Genomic DNA, 21,450 nt, shown 5'->3' with positions numbered 1-21,450 from the left:
CCCCAGGGTCACACGTGCAGGCAGACGGTGGCTGCCTGCTGGTGGGGAGTGTGCTCTCTCCGGACCCCACTGCCGCGAAATCCCTACACTATCTCCTCTCAGTCTCCTCTTTCCCAGGCTAAACATACCCAGCTTCTTCAACTGTTCCTCATCAGGCTTGGTTTTCAGTCCCTGGATCATCTTGGTCACCCTCCTCTGCACACAATCCAGATTGTCAACATCCTTCCTAAATTGTAGCGCCCAGAATTGGACACAGAATTCCAGTTGTGGTCTGACCATCCCACTATTCCATCCACCATTTCCCAAGCTGTTGATTTCTATCTTTTATTTGTTTGAAACAAAATAATGGTGCTGGAACAACTAAGTTTGTTACCTGGTATGAACTTTCATGTGCATGCACACTTCTTCAGGTATTTATTTGTTTGTTTATTAAAACTATTAGTCACTTGCCATCTGAAGAGCTCTAGGTTTAGGGTTGCCATACGTTTTTCAACCTCAACTTTTGATGTTGATTTCCCAATTTTTGTGTGTGGACTTTTACTTCTTGAAAAATGGCAACTATATCTAAGTGACTTGTATTAAATAAAAATATATGCACATGCATAATAACATAGGAGGAAGAGCTGGGGATCATATAATACATTAGCATTTCATATACAAGACTGTGGTGGTGTTTCTCCATAAGCTGTATTTCATATACAGCTTATGGGAAAACAACACCACAGCCTTGTAAACAGTAGCAAGCAACAATAGATATATCCAAAAAAATAGACAAAGCAATTCCGCCCTCCCACTAATTAGCAAATAAACAAAACCTCTATCCCTTACCGAGACCAAAAACCTTTCACACTGAACCAACAATTTCCCCACCCCAATCAAAAGTCTGACATCGGGCCAGGTGGGTCCAGCGTTCTCTTCCATGGATGGTCCAGCATCTTGCCTCTCCCTTCAAGGAGGAACAAGAGCAAAGAAATGGTGTTAGAAGTTTTACCTGACGTGCAGTTGTCCTGGTTACGGCTTCTCTCCTGCAGCTGAGAACTGCTTGTGAGGATCCTGAGGCCTTCAAAGGTGTGGCTGCCATAAGATGGGACCAAGTACCTCCATTAGAAAACTGTATCCATACCTAATTAAAGTGCCTCACTTGCTCAATTATTTGACCATCTAGGAGCCATTTGTGTTTATAAGGACTTGCTCCAAACACTACAGCTTTTCTATTGGCATGTTTTACACTCAAATATTCATTGTGGCAAATCATTGCCCCCAAATTTTAATAATCACCTCATAAGGTAAAAGTAAAGGTACCCCTGCCCGTACGGGCCAGTCTTGCCAGACTCTGGGGTTGTGCGCCCATCTCACTCAAGAGGCCGGGGGCCAGCGCTGTCCGGAGACACTTCCAGGTCACATGGCCAGCGTGACATCGCTGCTCTGGCGAGCCAGAGCCGCACACGGAAACGCCGTTTACCTTCCCGCTTGAAAACGGTCCCTATTTATCTACTTGCACCCGGGAGTGCTTTCGAACTGCTAGGTTGGCAGGCGCTGGGACCGAGCAACGGGAGCGCACCCCGCTGCGGGGATTCGAACCGCCAACCTTTCGATCGGCAAGCCCTAGGCGCTGAGGCTTTTACCCACAGCGCCACCCGCGTCCCCAGTCACCTCATATCCACTTGTAATTGTGATAATGAAACCATATCATCAACATGCAAGGGTGCCCAGACTTTTTTCAAAGAGGGCCAGATTTGAGGAAGTGAACATGTGTGAGGGCCAACCAAAGTTGTTGACCTTTTTAATGGATTGAAGTTGTTGATTAGGCCCCCAAAACGGACTTTGGACATGCCTGCCATACAGCAAAATGGGAATAAAACCAAGGAAGGAAAGTATTTTGATCGTATAAGTTCACGTATGACATCATTTACATATATATTATACAAAAGGGGAGCTAATACACAGACTTGTCATACTCTCTTTGATGTTAGAATTTGAACTTAGAATACCTGTTCTAGCTAATGACTTACTGTTTAAACAATGGAAAAAAATATTTATCCAGGTTTTTATGGCAAGGGGTGGGAAAAACCACGTGTTAAACAAGTTACTACAAGATGCAAAGGAAACGGGGAGATTGGGTGTACCAAATCTGAAATTGCAATTTGTAGCCTGTTTAATGTGGATGAAGGAGTGGTTGACATTGAGAAGTGAAAAGCTCTTGGAGATAGGACAGGACCTAATGTTTGGATAGCATAGTTATTTGTGGTATGATAAAGTTAAAGTTCATGCGGACTTTAAGAAATCACTTTCATAGAAGAGCCATATTAAGTATCTGGAATAAATACAAACCTAGGCTGTGACAAAGGAGACCTCTATGGATTTCACAGCAAGCATCTTTCTGCAAAAACAGAAATGTGTTTGGGGTTGTTGTTGTTTTTGTTGTTTAGTCGTTTAGTTGTGTCCCCTCCTTGTGCCCTCCATCTTTCCAAACATCAGGGTATTTTCCAGGGAGTCTTCTCTTCTCCTGAGGTGGCCTCAGCTTCAGGATCTGTCCTTCCAGTGAGCACTCAGAGCTGATTTCCTTGAGAATGGATAGGTTTGATCTTCTTGCAGTCCATGGCTAGGTTTGATTCTTCTTGCAGTCTCAAGAGTCTTAGTTGGTCTCTATGGTGCTATTGGAAGGAATTTTTTAATTTTGTTTCGACTATGGCAGACCAACACGGCTACAAACCTGTAACTTGGGCCAGCACTGTCAGGAAGATAAATTAAGCTCCACCTGGCATGATCAAGAAATAGGTCTGATTAAGCTATAATTAGTCACCTTCATTGCCATTAACTCTTAGAAATGCAGCCATGCAGGGGGTCATGACAGGCTGTCCTCATTGGGCATATAACTCAAGAGTCAACCGGAGTGATTTATAATTAAATGGGCTTTTATTTGCACAACACATAAACATGAGCACCTGTTGAAGCCCTTTGTTAGATGGGAGCATTAGAAACACACCTTTCTCATCAAGGGGTTATTATCCTTGGGTTTTGTTTGGGGTTTTTTTTAACTGAAGAATGTCAAAAGATCTAGGTGTGTTTAAAGGCATAGAAGCATTCAAGGTGGCCTACATGGAAAGGTCAAACTTTGAAAGAGTCATCACATGAATGTCATCATGTGCCAGGGTGCTGTCATGGTCCTGTCAACCCTGACATGATGGCCTGGAAGAAATGTAGATAGTAAGCTCACTTCAGTTCAGCAGTGGAACCAGTGACCTTGAGGGGTCGGGGGTGTTGGTTTCTGTTTGTGCCACTGTGCAGTGCTTGGAGTCACAAGACTCAGTTTTGCATTCCAGAGATTCCAGGCTGTTGGAAGTCTCACGGAAGACAGCAGACGGATGTGATGTTGTTGCTGGTTTCCTGTTCCTTTGTTTTCCAGGTTGCTCTCTGCTTTCACAGAGAGAGAATGTATATTTCTTTTCTGTCTGCGTAACTAGAAATAAAAATCTTTGCAATGTAGCCCATATTTCTCATTCTTCCCTGAGTGCTTTGATACTCTGCTGAATGGAGAACATGCCTGGAGCCTTATCAAAGGCTCAGGTCATTAATCATCATCGGAGGAGATTCCGAAGGCTTGACCGGAGGATGAGTTTTTCAGGTCGGTCGTAGCGGAGATTCCAACAGGCGGCTGGGCAGAGGAGGAGGAGTGGAGTGGTGGAGAACACCTCCCCATTCTGACCCTTCCAAGGAGGAGGAAGAGGAAGACGGTATAGATTTACAACAAGGGTTTGGGGGAGGTCACCGCTCAGAGGCAGATGGGGGTGGGGAGTTAGGAAATAATGGGAGAGGAGGAGTAGCATTCCAGACCCACCATCTCCCAGAACCTGGCAAGCCTTAAAAGTAGGAGAGCAAAGAGCTCAAAGACAGAGGACACTTAGCTGCACCCATAGAGGAGGTGAAGAAGATGACGAATTAGGAAGTGGGAGAGACGGGGGTGGGGTGGAGATTCACTCGGGACAACGCCGTTATCCAAGACGCTGGGTTCTATAGTCTCTCTCTGTAAAGTTTGAAATAAAACAAAGACAGTAAGAAACTTTTCCTTATCTTTATACTTTCCTGGGCAACCAGCCAAGGCCACTGATAGCATCCTGACGACTGAGCACTTTCCAGGAAGAAGCTGGAAATGCGTCTTGTAGGCATTCTCCAGCTGTATCTTTTCCACATTGAGCAGTTGATTAGACTAGGTGCCCTCCATGGTGCCCTCTAACTCTAAAATTCTATGGAGTAGCCCACTGGGTGGCACATTGGGTCAGTATGTCTGACTGTTAACCAGAAGGTTGGTGGTTTGAGCCCACCAAGGGACAGCCATGGACAGGATTCCAGCACTACAGAGGGTTGATCTAGATTGGGATCCCTTAAAACTCTATGATTCTTTGATTTCCTGCTGCTGAGACTCTGGAAGTGTTGTCATCCACTATTGTCTACTCCAGGCATGCCCAACTCCCAAGAGACTGTGATCTACTCCCATTGTCATTGATCTGACCCATTGTCATTGGAGGGAGGAGTGGGTGGATTTTTTTTTTGGGGGGGGGGAGGATTACACAGAGTATTTTAGCTCCCCCCCCCATCACTTTTTGTACACAATAAGGATTTTGCAATCTACCGGTAGATTGCGATCTACTGTTGGACATCCCTGGTACTCCAATTATTTTCTATTCAGACCTGCAGCTTGCATCATCTCTGGTGATGGCTATCTTCTACCTCCACTACCAGAGGAGGTATCCTCCAGAACACATATTGCTGCAAATTGAGAGTAGGGAGAATTGCATGAGCTGAGAGCATCAACACTCTCTCCTCTTGTGACTCTCTGCAACTGATGGTGAAGGTATTCTAGCCATTGTGGCTAGAAGCCATCGAAACCTTTATCCTCCATGAATTTATCGAATCCTCTTTTCAAGCTATCCATAAGTAAAGCCAGCATCCTGTTCTCACCATGGCCACCCAGAAGCCTGTGGGAAATGCAGAAACAGGAACCAGGCACAAGAACCCTCTTTCCCCTCCTGTGGCTCCCAGCAACTGATATCCAGAAGCATTTCTGCCTCCAACTGTGGATGAACAGCACATCCATCAGGGCTAGTAGCCGTTGATGCCTTTATCCTCCATGAATTTGTCCATTCCATCCAAGTCGGTGGCCATCACTGCCTCCTATGGAAACTTAACTATGTTCTGCGTGAAGAAGTAGACTCAATTTGAGGCAAAGCTCCCCAATCCCTGAACCATAGGCAAGCTTGTATCAGATGGAACAATATGGGTTCACGGATGCAATGGATGTCTGCCCAGGAGATGGAGATACTTGAATCACCAACCCACTGGATTTCTTCCATCTATGTGGGGCAAGTGATAACTTAATTATACGCTGATGATCACAAGCGATAGACGCGTTGATGCACGCATCAAGGCAAACTATTAAAAGAGCTTGAAGCGCCAAACAGCAAATTTTGGTTGGCCCCAAATTAGTACTTTGCTGGTGTTTCTTCACATCTGCCTCCCAAAATCGTATATAAAGGAAGCTGCCTCAGTCCTTCTCTCAACAGCTTCTCCTAACCTGGAACAGCTCCTCTCATCTTCTTCACCTCAGAGAATTGGGTAAGGCGGACAGCGCTGAGAAAGGTCTTGGAAAAGGAGTTGGATACCGATCTGGGCAGGGCTGGGAGACCTGTGACTCTCCAAGTGTCACTGGACTCTAACTTCCATCAGTCCTAGCCAAGAAGGCTGATGGCCAGGGGTGATGGGAGTTGTAGTCCAGGCCTGTGGAACCTGTGGCCCTCCAGATATTGTTGGACCCAGCATACTTGGCCAATGGTCATGGATAATGGGAACAGCATTCTTTGACTCCAGCTCCCAGCAACCCCAGCCACCAGCATAGTCAAAGGCCAGGGATGATGGGATCTGTAGTTCAACAATGTTCTTGCACTCCAAGTCTCATCAGCCCCAGAAAGAATGGCAGATGGCCAGGGATGATGGAAATTATATTTCAGCAACTTCTGGAGGCCCACAGGTCTCCCCACCCTTGGACTATGGGATGGATTACAAATATTGACTCTGGGGTGGATTGTACACTTGGAAGGCCAGCAGCTCAGTGATAGAATTCATCCCTTGAGTGCAGAAGGTGCAAGGATCAAGACCCACCATTGCCAGTTAAATGGATTTTGGAAAGCCAAACTAGGAAAGACATACCTTTGCTTGAGACCTTGGTGAAATTCTGTAACTCAAGGCAGACAGTAGTCCAAACCAATGGCCAGATTCAGTAGAAAGTAGCTTTCTTTACTCTCCTTTCTTTGGTAAGCTTAATAGATGTGAATCTATTAAATTCAACTACACAGAATTTTATTAAGTTGAAGTATTAATTGACATGTAATAGATGTGAACTAAGAGTGGCTTAAGTTGGGGGGGGGGCTATTTAGCTGGAGTGGGTGGCTATTAGTCAACAACCTTCGGGATTAGAGACAGCATATTCTCAATCCGTCTCTGGAGAATCCAAAAAGGATTTTGCTGCCTACTTGTGGCCTTCCTATAGATACCTGGTTGGTCTTCTCCAATAGTACTTAAGATCAGTGGTTCACAGTGGGTTGACTATAGCTGGGTTCTCCAACGAGGTGCCTTCCATGTGTTTGCAAACCCCATGAGTCTCAGCCAATGTGGCCAAGGGTCAAGGATGATGGCAGCAAAGGTCTTCAACCTTGGGTTCCCAGGTGTTGCTAGACCACAGTTTCAGACAACCCCAGTCAGCTTAGCCAACAAGCCAACAGCCAGATATGATGGGACTTGTAGTGTATTTGCACAAAGTCCCACTGAATTCATGGGATGAACTGTTTTAAGATGACACTGCACATATTCTCTGCATTAGAACATGGACTTATTTCCCTCCCCCCCCTCTCTCTCTGTCATTTTCCTTTAGAACTTCCACCCTCACTGCTAAGATGGTCTCTGGAAGCGGTTGTGGTTTCACCTGCGAGTCTCAATGCCCCCCTCACCATGTGGGCATCCAGCCGCCCCCTTTCTGCATCACTGTCCCAGGGCCCATCATGAGCTGTGCCAATGATTCATGTGCCGTGTCAACTGATGCACCTTGCTGCGGCTATGGGAGCTATGGGGGCTATGGCGGAGGCTGGGGTGGCTTTGGCGGTCATGGAGGCTTTGGCGGTCATGGCGGATATGGCGGATACGGCGGATACGGTGGCTATGGTGGCCGGGGATGCGGATTCGGACCAAGGTGTGCCGGAGGCTATGGAGTCTGTGGATGGTGAGGACAGGAACTGATCGGCAAGGAGAATGGCTTCAACACGGACAGTAGATCTCTTGGTTCTGCTTTTATGAAGGGCTAAGTAAGCACTCGCCGTTTCAGAAGAAGCAGTGAGTGTCCAGGTCCTCTGAAGAGCAGATCTACCTTTCCTTTCACTTCTCCGAAGATATTGAGCTATGTCCCCACCATGACAACCACCTTCTTCTTGCTGCCTTGCTTTGGGAACAAAACGGCATGTTGACCCCAAGGACTTGCTTGCTTTGCTTAGCTGGTGTAAGGGAATCGATGGCAGTGAGCAGTCAAGCCAAGGCAATGCTCTTTTGGTACCACCAGCAGATGCAAAGCCTAGTGAAGAACCATCACTATTAGTTTCCTGACCTGTTGGCTGTAGATGAACCTCCCTCAGCTAAGTTTAACTCAGAGTAGACACACTGAAAGTTAATGAACTCAAGTTAGTGATCTCTATTGACTTTAATGGGTCTACTCTGAGTAGGATTAGCATGGGATACAACCCAACCCACCTGCAATACGTGGATCAGCGATAGCAATTCAGGGTCATTGCAAAGATGACACCAAGATAAATGATTGTGGATTGCTCTGAACATTTTAACACTTTAACACTCTGTTCTTGGTGATCATTTTAGGCTTCAATCCTATACATGTTGCCCTGTAAGTAAGCCCTGCTGAACTCAGTTTGGCTTACTCCTAAGTCAACATGCATAGGAGTGCCCTGTTAGTGACTGACTGATGATTGTTGTTGCAGGAACTGGGTGATCTTTGGAAGAATGTTGGGAGGGGCCTTAAATGAGACCAAATGGGGCTTAGTACAGAGCAAGTTCTTGGACTTGATACCACCGAATAAGAAACTACTCGTGTGTGTTCATACTACTGTTAGTTCATTTGCACTCTTGTCATGCTTTTCCCTGCCATTTGTACCCTGTGCACATTCCCATATTAAAACCCCTAGTCTTCATCAAAGCAATATGAGTACTTGTCATTATTATTATTATTATTATTATTATTATTATTATTATTAAGCATTTCAACCAAGGTTTTGGCACAGAAATTACTTTGGTTGCCCTGTGGGGAGAGAGACAGGGGAAATGTGTCCCTGTTAATTCTCCTCAACCTCTTCGTGACTTTTGATACCACCTGGGCCAAAGACCCAGTTTGGCACCCCACACACATTTGCACACATACACACGTGGTGCTGTGGTCTAAACCACAGAGCCTAGGGCTTGCCGATCAGAAGGTCAGCAGTTCAAATCCCCGTGACAGGGTGAGCTCCTGTTGCTCGGTCCCAGCTCCTGCCAACCTAGCACTTTGAAAGCACGCCAGTGCAAGTAGGTAAATAGGTATCACTGCGGCGGGAAGGTAAATGGCGTTTCCATGTGCTCTGGTTTCAGTCACAGTGTCCCATTGTGCAAGAAGCGGTTTAGTCATGCTGGCCACATGACCCAGAAAACTGTCTGTGGACAAACGCCGGCTCCCTCGGCCTGAAAGCGAGATGAGTGCCCCAACCCCAATCGCCTTTGACTGGACTCAACTGTCCATGGGTCCTTGGGGTTCCTCAGAGTTCACTGTTATCCCTGTTATCCCTCATGCTGTTTAACATCTGCATGAAACTACTGAGTAGGGCATCGGTAGGCAAACTAAGGCCCGGGGGCTGGATCCAGCTCAATCGCCTTCTAAATCTGACCCGCAGACGGTCCAAGAATCAGCATGTTTTTACATGAGCAGAATGTGTGCTTTTATTTAAAATGCATCTCTGGGTTATTTGTGGGGCATAGGAATTCATTCATTCCCCCTCAAAAATATATATATAGTCTGGCCCCCCACAAGGTCTGAGGGACAGTGGACCAGCCCCCTGCTGAAAAAGTTTGCTGACCCCTGAAATTGTCTGGAGCCTGTCCTTGGTGGCAATGGGCATTCATTGACATGAATACGCACTGGAGGCTAGGTGCCCTAGTAGGGCAGTAATTGTTCCTTGATAATTTGTCACCCCCCTCCATGATGGCACCGGGGGTGACCCGCCCCCCACCCCTCCTTCCTACGTCCCTGCATCCAGGCCCAATTCAAAGTGCTGGTTTTGACATATAAAGCCTTTAATGGCTCAGGACCACAATACCTCAAGCACCACCTTTCTCCATATGAACCCGCTCAGACTCTGCATTCGTCATCTGAGGCCCTTCTCTCTCTGCCGCCTGCATGCAAGGCCCAGAGGGCAGCAACATAAGAACGGGCCTTTTCTGCAGTGGCTGCTTGTTTGTGGAATTCTCTTCCCTGGGAAGGAGTGAAAATTGAGCTTGAACACTTTAAAAGGGTACTGCAGCGGATAGGGGCCAGGAGAAAACCGCAAAAGGTCCCAGTAGCTGAAATGAGAATTGCAAATAGATGGCTTTAGCTGGTGTGTTAATCTCTGTTTACCTACTCACACTGTAAAACTGTTGTTTTAAAACTTGCTTTCTCAAACAGGGCAACCCATTGCCTCACTAAAACCTTAAGTAACATTCTATTTTGTTTTGGAAAGCTTTTTCTTTGAGGACTTGTTTTTTACTCCTGTCTAACTGGAATCCCACTTGAATCTGCTGTCGGGAGCAGGTTGGGCCTGTTCAAGCCTGAGTTCAAGCTAAAGGACTGTTTAACAGATGCAGACAAAGAAAAACAAAGATGTCTACTTGATGAAGGTGCAGTTAAGGAGAAAGGGCGGCTTTCTTTGGCTGGCTTCCCTCAATTCTTGGGAGCGGAAGCTACAAGTCATATATGGATATAACTCACACATTTACCATCACTGCAAGTTAGGTTTCTAGCCATTGCACCAGATTGGAAGGAGGCATAATTTTCATTTCGTTAGCTTCCCAAACACATATGGGATTTGATCTGGATGAATGAGCCCCCAGCATGAACTGAGTTGTGCGATAATTCATAGCTAGCAGTAGTCTCTCATGAGCAGCTGGCTCCGGTGCCATCCCCACAGTTGAAATCCTGCTCCAGGGAGGTATATAAACAGCGCCAGGAAAGACCTCTTTCACACCCACCTCTCCCACTTCACACAATTTCTGCCCGTTAAATATTAGCAGCCGCCAGTACTGACTGGTGTTGCCCATTGGGACTGATGGGGTGGAAAGCAGGGAGTCCAGCAGTAGGTGGCGCCAGAGAAAATTGCAGGCAGAGGCAGCTTACTCTAGTTTTGTCCCCATCCTCAGATTGTGTCTGTTGCTTGTAGGAAGGGTGATGGGCAGGTGTGCGCAGACACTAGCCTACTGGACAAAGGTGAATTTTGCATCTGTTGCTCCCCTTCTTTTCCCTCTGGTCTTGCCCACCACTGGCTTGTGGCCACCAGAAGTGGCTAAGGAATGTGGCCTTCAGGCTGAGGAAGGTCCCCCAGCCCTGTTCTCGAGAGGGTGGGTTACTGTAAGACCATCAAGTCCAGAACCTACATTTCCCTAACTCTGCCACTGAGTAGATTTCAGTTCCTAAATGTTCCTTCCATTTGCCCAGCTGAAGTACCCTCCAGCCAAATGCTACCAGAAGCTGCAATTGTACCTTCTCACACTTTGCTTCATTAAGATTGAGAATGAGTACAACAACAACAACAACAACAACAACAACAACAACAACAACAACAATTGATTTATACCCAACCCATCTGGCTGGGTTTCCCCAGCCACTCTGGGCGGCTTCCAACAAAATATTAAAATACAGTAATGCATCAAACATTAAAAGCTTCCCTAAACAGCGCTGCCTTCAGATGTCTTCTAAAAGTCTGGTAGTTGTCGTTCTCTTTGACATCTGGTGGGAGGGCGTTCCACAGGGCGGGCGCCACCACCGAGAAGGCCCTCTGCCTGGTTCCCTGTAACTTGGCTTCTTGCAGCGAGGGAACCACCAGAAGGCCCTCGGCGCTGGACCTCAGTGTCCGGGCATGACGTTGGGGGTGGAGACGCTCCTTCAGATACGACCATCTCTACCTCTGTGTTCCCCAGTCTTTTCCTACCGCAAATGTTGCCCTTTCTATCTGGACCTCCACACCCACCCTATGACACACTCCTCACTGGCTTTACACCTTTCTTGAGTTTTAGCTTGGCTGGAATGTGGCCTTGGACTCTGACCTCACCTCTGCACTGCCTGGATGGAGGAAAGAGAAGGGCGTTTCATAGGATATGTGGAAGCTATCCTACTGGACAAAGGTCACATTTACATTATTGGCTCCACCCACTTCTGCCTCTGGCTCCTCCCAGCAGCGGCATGTGGCCTCTGGGAGGTTGCCCAGAAGAGGGTGTGCTCCTCAGGGTTGAAAAACACACCCCATCTCTAAACCACCTTAACATAAATAGGAGGGGAAGGGAGTCCTAGGGAGGTAACTGTAATTCCAGCATTTCAGGGGGTCGAGGTGGGTGAATCTTTGGGTCCCTCCCAAGACTTCAATTCTATCATGCTATGAGATAAATTCAGCTACAGAACAAAGAACATTATGATGCAATGAGATGTTTTTAATAGCAAGTCAATTACAGAAAGAACACAACAACATGGAAGGATAAGGATTCCGATTTCTAGGTTTCTGGTGGAAGGGAAATGTGGTTGTGCTTGAAGCGTTGAGGAGTCTAGCGTGCAAAAGGAGGTAGATAGGTTTCTCAGCATTTTTTAAAAATCAGATATTCTGCCAGTGGGTTTTTCTTGGCCATCTGTCTTCTTTCCTCCTGTTCCTGCAGGGTGGGATAGTCATTTACCAGCCACATCCCCATCGAGAGTAAGGGTAGCATCCTTTGGAACCGTAAGCGCCATAGCAGCCAGATCCTCCATAACAGCCGTAACCACTGTACCCTCCATATCTGCATGGATCATAGCACCCAGTACGACACGTTGTTGAGCCATACCAGTGCCCATAGCCGCTGCCATAGCAGCAGGGATCATAGCAGCTGGTGCTACAGGAGGAGTAGCCATAGGGCCTGCAGTAGCCACCGTAGTAAGTCATGGTCTTCACTTGAGTTAGATCTGTGGACACAGAGTTGAAAGCGTCATTCCTTCCAGAAATCATTTATTTCAAAAGTGACATCAGAATCATGGGATCGTAGCATTGTAGAGTTGTAAGGGACCTTAAAGAGTCATCTAGACCTCCAACACCCTGTGATGGAGGAATCACAGCTAAAGAATCTCCAACAGAAGCCCTCCCAACCTCTGTTATAAACCTCCAGCGAAGAAGAACCCCCCCTCCAGTTAGTCCATTCCGCTGTCGAACAGCTCTTGCCACTTCTCTGCAATGTTGAACTGATATGGGAAAAGAGAAGGCTGCAACACACCTAAAAATTCTCGGTTGCAGCCAATGCTAGTCTTACTCTGAGCAGACCCATTGAAATCAATGGACCAAAGTTAGTAATGTCCATAGTAGTACAGCCATCAGAAAGCATCTCTTTAAAAAAATAAATCATGTGATCTGCTAAGAGACCAGCATCACAACACTACTATAATCTAAAATGCTAAAATGACCCATTTCCACATGTTTCTTGCTTATAAGAAAAAGTAATTTTAAATTACTACTACTACTACTACTACTACTACTACTACTACTACTACTACAATCTTGCCTGATACAGCAGGCCCTTCTAATCTTATGTCATATCATGGAAAGAAGCCAAAACTTAACTTTCTCATGTTAATTTATCATTTCCTAGATATGGATAATTTTTGTGATGTTATTGGTGGACCTGTTTTTTCTTTACAGTTTTAAAAGTCATTCCATCGCTAAAGAACACGTCACAAAACTAGGAATGGAAAAGATCAAGAAGAGCTTAGGACGGAGTCAATCTTACCGTGATCTTGAAGCAGCTGAAACAAAGAAGTGTTGTGTGATCAGCAATCCGCATTCTGGTTCCTTTTATACTTTGTCTCTGGCGCATAATAATAGTAATAATAATAATAATTTTATTATTTATACCCCGCCCATCTGGCTGGGTTTCCCCAGCCACTCATGATTTGAGCATCAAATCCCCTTTGATGTTCTAATTAGTTACCATCCAGTTAGGACCTTGTTGACCAGGAAATACCCCTCCCAAAGAGCTGTCATTATTCATTGCACTGTGGGTCATAATGAGTGCAGCCTCCCGCTGGTTCCTTTTAATTTAAAACTTTATGGATCCCCTTTGTTCCGGTAATGTACCAACAAGCCAGCATCTCTCCTCCCGCCTCTAATGCAGGGGTGTGGAACATCATTCTAAGACCATATAACGCAACTGCTGAATTAGGACAACGGCCCATCAAATCTGGCATCCTGTTCACTAGACCTTCCAAGTGTCCCTATTTTCCAGGGAAGTCCCTGATTTAGAGAAGCAATCCTGGTTTCTGATTTGATCCTGGAATGTCCCTTTTCCTTTGTTGTTGTTTAGTTGTGTCTGACTCTTCGTGACCCCCTGGACCAGAGCACGCCAGGCACTCCTGTCTTCCACTGCCTCCCGTAGTTTGGTCAAACTCATGTTGGTCTCTCCAAGAACACTGTCCACCCATCTCGTCCTCTGTCGTCCCCTTCTCCTTGTGCCCTCCATCTGTCCCAACATCAGGGTCTCTTCTCATGAGGTGGCCAGAGTCTTGGAGCCTCAGCTTCAGGATCTGTCCTTCCCTTTTCCTTAAAAAGGTAAAGGTAAAGAGACCCCTGACCATTAGGTCCAGTCATGGCCGACTCTGGGGTTGTGGCGCTCATCTCGCTTTATTGGTTGAGGGAGCCGATGTACAGCTTCCAGGTCATGTGGCCAGCATGACCAAGCCACTTCTTAGTGCTTAGAGCAGCGCACGGAAACGCCGTTTACCTTCCTGCCAGAGTGGTACCTATTTATCTACTTGCACTTTGACGTGCTTTCGAACTGCTAGGTTGGCAGGAACTGGGACCGAGCAACGGGAGCTCACCCCATTGTGGGGATTTGAACCACCGACCTTCTGATCGGCAAGTCCTAGGCTCTGTGGTTTAACCCACAGCGCCACCCACGTCCCTTCCCTTTTCCATAGGGTGTCTCCATTTTCATTGGAGAAATGTTGGAGGGTATGACATTATCTGACCCCTAAGCCGTCTGAAGGCAATCCTGTATAGGGAAGTATTTTTGAACGTTTAATGCTTTGTTGTGTTTCTATATTTGTTGGAAGCCTCCCAGAGTGGCTGGGGCAACCCATTAAGATTTGTGGGTTATAAATAGTAGAATGATTGTTATGGAATGGGACATCTCTGTTTCCATTGGAGAAATGTTGGAGGGTATGGTTCACACCACAACTAACCAGATGCATCTGGGGAGCCTGAAACCTGGACATGAGCACAACAGCACTGTCCCGACCTACAATTCCTAGCAACTGACATTCAGAGGAATACTGTATTTGGCAGAGGATGTGGAGCACAGCCATTGTGGCTAGCAATTACTGATCTCCTTCTCCTCCATGAATTTGTCTCATCCTCTTTTAAAGCCATTCAAGTTGGGGGCAATTACAGTCTTCTGGGGGACTGAGTTCCAGAGTTCACCTGTGCACTGTATGAAGAAGGTCCTGAATCTTCCAAAATTTGGATGCCCATGTTTTCCAGTGCTATGAGAAAGGGAGAAAGAACTTTCCACTACCTTCATGCTATGCATAGTTTTATAAACTTCTATCATGTCTGTAAACCTAACCTGCCTTTTCTCTTAAGGTCCCAAATGCTGAAACCTTTCCTCACAGGGGTCCTTGGGCCTTCAAGCATCACCATGGCAAAACCACAGTAATTAACCACTGTGGTTAATTAGGAAGGAGACCCCAGGGCAATTCCGATGGGCATCTCATCACACGTCTGCACATTCCAGTCAAATTGCCCTTGTAAAGTTGCACACGAGCTTCATCGCCACCTAGAAGTTTATACGAGCAGGTCAACTATTGCAACCTTTTCATTATTAGTTATAGGGATGCTAACATTTCTCAAGGGAACCTATAAATGCAAGCAACGAAAATTAGTCATGTAATGGTATGTGGAGTTTTGTGCAACTCCAGTGTTGAGAGGTATTTGGTCATGTGCTTTGATTCAAACTGCGAACAAAGGAGATTCCACCACGTTCATTACAATAATTGGTGTTCAGTTCATGTCCCCAGATTGTGGTGGACCTGGCCACATCTGGAACACCAATGCTCAGTAAACCATTCTAGGCTTGAGGGTAGGATAAGGGCTGCCATTTCACGGCTTAGGACCAATCTCCCACATCAAACATATAATACAAATTCAGCTATGCTATAAGGGTTCATGTGATTCCTTTGTAAATTAATACAAGTTAAATTTGAACCTGGCGGAGCAGCTTTAACAATGGAGTCTCATGTTGTTGGGCAGCAGTCTGGACACAGCATTCTTCATCAGCTGGAGCTTTCAAATGACGATCGAGGGCAGCCCCAAACAGAGCACATTTCAGTCATCAAGCCTCAAGGTTAACAACATGTGGGCTACAGTGGTCAGATGTTGTTGGACTACAACTCCCATCAGCCTTGCTGCTTGCTGGGGCTGATGTGATATGTAGTTTAGCAACAGCTAAAGGGTCAAACATACTCCCATGTCAGGGCTACAGGTCAGGACAAAAGACACAAGGCTTCATTGTCTGTGAAATTAAATCTTTATTCAAGGAAATGACATACAACTCCGCAACCCTTCCCAGCAGGTCTTGCCCTTATGGATAACAACAACAACAACAACAACAACAACAACAACAACAACAACAACAATTTATACCCCTGCCCACCTGGCTGGGTTTCCCCAGACACTCTGGGCGGCTTCCAACAGAATATTAAAAGCACAATAAAGCATCAAACATTTAAAACTTCGCTAAACAGGGCTGCTTTCAGATGTCATCTATAAGACAGATAGTTTATTTCCTTGACATCTGAAGGCGTTCCACAGGGTAGGCACCACTGCAGAGAAGGCCCTCTGCCTGGTTCCCTGTAACCTCACATCTCGCAGTGAGGGAACCACCAGAAGGCCCTCGGAGCTGGACCTCAGTGTCCGGGTTGAACGATGGGGGTGGAGACACTTCTTCAGGTCTACTGGGCTGAGGCCGTTTAGGGCTTTCAAGGTCAGCACCAACACTTTGAATTGTGTTCAGAAACATACTAGGACCTAATGTAGGTCTTTCAAGACCGGTGTTATGTGGTCTCAGCGGCCGCCCCCAGACACCAGTCTAGCTGCCACATTCTGGATTAATTGTAGTTTCTGGGTCACTTTCAAAGGTAGCCCCACTTAGAGTGCATTGCAGTAGTCCAAGCGGGAGATAACTAGAGCATGCACCACTCTGGCGAGACAGTGGAGCACTTGCCAGGACTGAAGGTCTCTGCCTTCCACCCTCTCTAAGCCTCCTCCTTTCCCAGATATTTCCCAAGCAGTCTCAAACTGTGCCTGCACAACTCTGGTCTCTGTTCGACTCTTCTCATTATCCTGCACATTCTTGGAGACCAGGGGGAGGCACTGGCAGAGGAAGAGGAGTGCAGGGGGAGTGCACCACCCCTGGGACGTGCGCCAACCCCACCCCCACCTGCTCCCTCCACCCCCAGTGCCAGAGCATGAAGCTCCTGGGGGAGGGGAGCTTGTCACAGCAGGAGAGGGAAGACTCCCTGGATTTTTTTGGTAGTCTCTTGACTCCCTTCCTCTGCTTCAGCCTCAGAGTCTGAACTGCTCCCTGTTACCAGCTCTTCCTGCTCACTAAACCCTGTTGCCCCTTCCGCATCCAGCCTCTCTACCAATCCTCTTCCTCTGACCTCTCTTCAATGTCCCACCACCAATCTCCTGGCTCTGAGCCTTCCTCATCTCAAGGTTTCCCTTGGGGGTTCCCCGGCTGGTACCTCCCACTGCTCCTCTTCATCCAGTCAGTCTTTGACACCCCACTCCTGCTGTAGATAATCCTGAGCTAGATGGACCATTGCTTTGACTCATTATCAAGCAGCTTCACATGCTCCTATACACATTGTTGTTGTGGAATCGTTTAGTCGTGTCCGACTCTTCGTGACCCCCTGGACCAGAGCTCGCCAGGCACTCCTGTCTTCCATTGCCTCCCGCCGTTTGGTCAAACTTATGCTGGTAGCTTCGAGAACACTGTCCCACCATCTCGTCCTCCATCGTCCCCTTCTCCTTGTGCCCTCCATCTTTCCCAATATCAGGGTCTTTTTCAGAGAGTCTTCTCTTCTCATGAGGTGGCCAAAGTCTTGGAGCCTCAGCTTCAGGATCTGTCCTTCCAGTGTTTCCTGGCTTCCTGGCATTTAAGTCATGCTACTGAGATGACCCAAGAGGAACTCAACAAATGGGTTGTGTTAGGAAACCATTGACGCCAGTAGAAAGGTCCCATGAAATACAACAGTTCCCAGAAATGCTTGAGCAGCAAAGGAACTATTAATGATATCCCATGATGCTGCATTAATAACACGGAGTGTTTTTTAATCATGAAGAACAGTTGTAACAATTAGGAATGGATGGACAGATATTGCATAAAACACGAGGAGCTAATTAGCCATTGGATAATTAGGACAGTCTATTGCATTCCAAGGTGTTGTTCCTGGGCACAAAGAGGCCATCAGTTGGTATAAAAGCCATTGCCAGTCAGCCTTCTTCCAACAACTTCTGTTGACTTCTCTTTCTTCTCAAGGAAGCAGGTAAGTTAAATTCTACTCACCTTCCCCGGACTAGCTGTGGGCAGGCTTCAGGCTTGAACTTAGAAAGCTGCCTATGCTAAATCAGACCATCGAACCATCTTGGTAAATGTTCTTTACAATTTCTGGCAGTGATTCTGTAAGATTTGAGATAGGAGTCTTGTCCCGGGGAGCTCTTGCCTGTCAGTGTAGACAATATTGAACTACATCGACCAATGGTCTGACTTGGGGAGAGGCAGTTTTCTCTGTTCCGATTTAAATCAGCCCATTCTTCAGAATCCTTAGGACTAGAATATGATTCCATGTTTAGTGAAAAGGCTGAAGAACATCTGCTTTGCAGGCATAAGGTTCCAGTTTCAATCTCTCGCAACTCTTCATAGGGTTGTGGCAGAATCCGGTCTGAAACACTGCACAGTGGCAACCAGTCAGCCTGGAAAATGTGGAGCTGGTTCTTATTCAGTATACAGGAAGTTTCCTATATTCCTGTCCTCCTCTTCCACATCTGGGGGAAGCAGACTTCTTTACTGGAACTTCCTGCATTCCTGATCACACCATTGAATGCAATGCAGAGAAACAAGGAATGTGAAGACAGAAGAAAATTTGGGGCAGGGACAACTGCAAGATGGGATAGCTAAAGCACATGGTTTAAGGAAACAAGTCATATATTTGAGTCTCTTTAGCGTATTTTCCTACTCATTCATATTCTGGGTAAACCATGCTATTAACTCCCTAACTCTTCATTCCAGACCCTCCGGTGTTCCAGCCAAGATGACTTACTCCTGCAGTGTTGCCTGTAGGCCATGGAGACACCAGTCTTGCTATGAGCCATGCGGTTACGGCTATGGTTACGGCAGCGGGTGCAGTTCCCGGTATTGCGCCCCCAGATGTTATGAGCCATGTGGGTATGGCTACGGTGGCTATGGCAGCTATGGTTGCTACGGTGGCTATGGTGGCTATGGCGACTGGTGTGGCTCAAGGTGGGGCTACCCCTACTCCCGCTGGGGGTGTGGTTGGTGAACACAACAATGCCAGCTGGATCACCTGCAGGAAAAGGAATCGCCGGACCTTCAACTGAGCTTGCCTAGAGATAGTCTTGGGAGAAGCTGAGCGGCCAGAATGCCAACCAAAGTCAAAAGCAGCTGCGGCTTCTCAGCACCTCTAAAGCTTTCCATTAGCTGCATCTTCTGTGTATAATTCCATCATGCTTAAGCAATCTCTCTCTTTCTGTGATTTCATCTACATCTTTGCAAATCGGCATTATATCTTCACCTGTGTGAACTGCAGAACTATCCTCATTAATAATAAAGCTATTGCATTTTAAGAATTGACCTCTGGTTGTTCTTTTTTGCCATCTGACCCCGGTCACACTTGATAACAGAAGTCCATGCATCAATGATGATGGGAAACACTTGTCATCTTATTTCATAAACAGTATCCAGGGAGTCCTTTGTACAGCTAAAAAGTATCAAAAGAGTTTCAGCCAGCTGACTCCTACTCAACACAGACCCATTGAAAATAATACACCTAAGTTAGCCATGTCTATTGAATAAGTCTACTCTGAGTAGAAGTAGCATTCCTAGGACCTTGCCCACGTGACTCCACTAAGGGAGGTGAGGAGGTTGGTGACACAAGTACAGGCCTCCTCAGTGGTGGCTCCCTCTTTATGGAACACTCTCCACAGGGCCGCACACAGCACTATCACTCTGGCAAAAAATATTCACCACTTCTGCAGTCTATCTAGCCTCCTGAAGCCCTTTGCTGGTTTTTGCAGGACCACAATACCTCAAGGACTGCCTGTTTCCCTATGAACCTACCTGGACCCTGAAATCATCTTCTGGGGCCCTTTTTTGTGTTGCTCCTCCTTGAGAGGTCTGAAGGAGGCAACATGAGAACGGGCCTTCTCTGCAGTGGCTCCCTATCTGCGGAATGCTCTCCTGAGGGAAGTTTGCCTCGTGCCTTCATTATACACCTTTGGGTGCCAGGCAAAAACCTTCCCTTTTAACCAGGCCTTTTGTTGATTGACATCCCATACCCTTTTAAAATGTGGTTCTTTTTGGGGGGTGGAATGCTATTGGGTTGTTGTTTTTATTTTGATTATATATATTGTGGTTTTATATGTTGATCTTGTTTTGTGAACTGCCTGAGACCTCCAGGTATAGGGTGCTATATAAATTCTAATCATCATCATCATTATCATAATGGCTGATGGGAATCACCTGAGAGGTGGGAAAGAAGGCAGGATTATATAATAAGGTTTATCTTGGATAGCCTGAAAGGTTTCCCTTGGGAAAAGCATGCACCCCAATAAATGTTTTCCATATCTTGTTGTGTTTTAGCAAACCATTCTTATCCTTGCAACATCAAGAGCTGTAACACCAATCCCTGGGCTAATCTCAGACCTATTTGCATATCTAACAAACCATAAATCCTACACCAGAGATGCCATTTTGATTGAAGGGGCCCAACATGACTTCCTGATGTCACACACATGACATTGCGAGAAAACGGGGTGGAGCTGAACGGTCTCTGAATATTGAGGGGGCCCAGCCCCCTCAGAAAATACATTGGGTGGGTGAAACTGCCTCTGCCCCTAGGAGTTGGTGCAGGTCTCCCACACAAACAGGTGAAGACCAGCAATTTAATAGTCCAGGAAGCAAAGTGGTATGGAAAGGTGAACAGCCATCTTATCAGTTATAACAACTGAGGGGCAATGCAGGTTGAGAAACCAGTTTGGAGAACTTGATAGATAGACAGAAAGTTTGGAGAACTTGATAGATAACAAATTAAGATGATGGCAGAGAAGTGCTAGGACATGGGTGGAGAAACCTGTGGTGACGCAGTTTTGGTATACTATATATTGAAACAGAAATAGTTAGGTAAGACAGATGATTGAAAGAATAAAGAACGCTTAGGTTTGTCCCCCCCCCAAAAAAAAAAATTCCTTCCAGTAGCACCTTAAAGACCAACTAAGTTAGTTCTTGGTATGAGCTTTCGTGTGCATGCACACTTCTTCAGATACACTGAAACAGAAGTTGCCAGATCCTTCTATATAGTGAGAAGGTGGGGAGGGGTATTACTCAGAAGGGTGGTGGGAATGGGTGATTGGCAGATAGCTGTGATGAACCTGTTCAATAGATGGAATTTTTTTTTGGTTTTGATTAGGTTTATCCAGGTGCTTTTGGAAGAAACTGGTTTTCTGGATTCATTTCAATCGAGGTTTTTGCCTGGTTTTTCACAGAAACTGCTTTGGTCACCCTGTATGATGACCTCTGTCGAGAGAGAGACAAGGGAAACATGTCCCTGTTAATTCCTCTCGACCTCTCAGTGACTTTCGATACCATCGACCATGGTATCTTTCTGGAGCGATTGAACAAACTAGCGGTGGGTGGCACCTCATTGTGGTGGTTCCAGTCCTACTTGGATGGTCGTTCCCAGAGGGTGTTGCTTAGGGAATGCTTTCCAGCCCCATGGAACCTTCAATGTGGGGTTCTGCAGGGCTCAATCCTATCCCCCACATTGTTTAACATCCACATGAAACCACTGGGTGGGGTTATCCAGAG

This window comes from Podarcis muralis, chromosome 16, assembly GCF_964188315.1.
Source record: "Podarcis muralis chromosome 16, rPodMur119.hap1.1, whole genome shotgun sequence".
Lineage (NCBI taxonomy): Eukaryota > Metazoa > Chordata > Lepidosauria > Squamata > Lacertidae > Podarcis > Podarcis muralis.
The sequence above is the reverse complement of the archived record's forward strand: the minus strand, read 5'-3'. Positions refer to the sequence as shown.